Below are 2343 nucleotides of genomic sequence, written 5' to 3'. Positions count from 1 at the left end.
CACCTTCCGTGAGTTAGCCGTTGCAACAAAGATTTTCCGTCAGGAATGTCTGTTGGGTGAAGGGGGATTCGGAAGAGTCTATAAAGGGACGCTTCAGTCTAACGGTCAGGTAATTTAATCTATTATTAACATTTTTTTTATACATTTGACTTCTCTATTTACTCCTGTTTCTTTTATATATATATATAGAGAGAGAGAGAGAAAGAGAGAGAGAGAGGGTCGTGCCTAGTAAGGATGTTTGGGTTTACAACAATCAGAGTTGTACAACATTGTACAGTTATTTTACAATACTGTATAACTCTGATTCTAGTTCAAATCCAAATATTGTAAAATTCAGACGTCCAAACTTGAGCACCATTATAACATATAAATTTATATTCACATTTTGTTAAATTTTGGACGAGAGAGTTGGTAGACCGTACTGGTTTCCAGGTGGAGTTTAATACATAATTTGCTTCACTACAATGCATGGTGAATATATTATATATACACAGGTTGTGGCAGTGAAACAACTAGACAGGAATGGAATGCAAGGAAACAAAGAATTTCTTGTTGAAGTCTTGATGCTGAGCCTTCTACACCATCCAAATCTGGTCAATTTAATTGGATATTGTGCTGATGGAGATCAGAGGCTTTTGGTTTATGAATTTATGTCTGGAGGTTCCGTGGATGATCATTTACTAGGTATGCATACTTTGTTGAATCCTCTAATATGTAAAGCATCAGAGTCAATGTTTCGTGTCCAAAAAACACATACTAATTCCATCAGTTAGTTTTAATTTTATAGATGTAAATGAAACAAAGAAACCATTAGATTGGACAACAAGAATGAAAATAGCATCGGGTGCCGCTCAAGGACTGGAGTACTTGCATGATAAGGCCAACCCACCAGTAATTTACCGCGATTTGAAATCATCAAACATCTTGTTAGGTGCAAATTTGGATCCAAAGCTCTCCGATTTTGGATTTAGCCAAGCTTGGCCCTCAAGGGGAGAAAATGAATGTTACATCGAGAGTAATGGGAACCTATGGCTATTGTGCTCCAGAATATGCGAGATCGGGTGAACTCACCGTTAAATCAGATGTATACAGTTTTGGAGTTATTTTACTAGAGCTCATCACTGGAAGAAGAGTCATCGACACTACGAGACCAGTAGATGAACAAAATCTAATAGCTTGGGTAACAAGTTATCATCTACTCTTGTAATCAGACAGCAATTAAAACAATGTGTTCGGTCGGTGCTTGCATGATTTATTCACTGTTTTGTGTTTTAACAGGCACAACCCATATTCAGAGATCCAAAAAGGTTTCCAGATATGGCAGATCCTCTACTTAGAAAACAATTCCCGGAAAAAGGTTTGAATGAAGCGGTGGCAATAGCAGCAATGTGTCTACAAGAGGAAGCAGGGGCGCGTCCATTGATGAGTGATGTTGTGACAGCTCTAAGTTTCCTTTCAAATTCTAAGGAGCCTATCCCTGATCCGATCATCCCATCTGACGAGGATGAATACAGTGGTTCTGATGAAGATGGCTCAGAATATTATAATGAAGATAATGGATCACACTCAGAGGGATATTCTTCAGATGGCCATCAAAAAAATGAAAACACCTATGACAACGACAATGCAAGAAGTGTTAGAGAAAGTGAAAATTTGGAATCATCTAATAATTCTGGAAGCAACCCAGAAAGGATTGCTTCGTCACGAGGTCAAGTCAGCGGCAACTTGATAAATTCAAAGGAAATAGGACCTTCAAGGAAAAAGAGCAGCAAGAAATCACATCATTGCTTAAGCCAGAAGGTATCACCAAACGAAAATGAAAGGAGATCTTCACGCAGTAAATCACTTTCTGCACTAAACAAAAAGAAATCCAAAAATACAAATCGTAAGACTAGCAAGAAATTAGCGGACGGAAGTGCTTTACCAAGTCAAGTAAGCAGCAGAGAATCACCAAACGAAATAGCAGCATCAACACGTCAAGCAGTGGAAGCAAATGGATAATTTAGCGGCAGATAGCAGAACATCTGGTGATGTAAAGTATTTCTGAGTCCTGAAAAGCAACGGGGAATCACTGGATGGAAGCACTTTTTAATCATAAAAATTTCTAAATAACTGCAGCCATCAGCATAAATACACACTTTTTTAACTTGATTGTATTTTAGAATGGTTCATTTTCATTTTTACTTCACACGCTTTTAAACAAGCATTCTGTCCCCCGTATCAATAGGAGGTCAAAAGGAAATTATATATTTTGGGGGGGTGGCTTTACCTTCAAAAAATTTCATGGCCCTTCATTTCTTCAAAGGTGGAACCTAAATTTGGCTCGCCTATTCATCCGGCCAA

At 38.1% G+C, this 2343-nt stretch overlaps 1 pseudogene; it reads left to right on the top strand.

The window, feature by feature from the left end:
- The first annotated feature begins 7 nt into the window (after positions 1-7).
- LOC18038352 lies at positions 8-2132 on the top strand (annotated as a pseudogene).
- Positions 2133-2343: the final 211 nt, after the last annotated feature.

This window comes from Citrus clementina, unplaced genomic scaffold (genome assembly GCF_000493195.1).
Source record: "Citrus clementina cultivar Clemenules unplaced genomic scaffold, Citrus_clementina_v1.0 scaffold_6, whole genome shotgun sequence".
Classification (NCBI taxonomy): domain Eukaryota; kingdom Viridiplantae; phylum Streptophyta; class Magnoliopsida; order Sapindales; family Rutaceae; genus Citrus; species Citrus x clementina.
The sequence above is the reverse complement of the archived record's forward strand: the minus strand, read 5'-3'. Positions and strand labels throughout refer to the sequence as shown.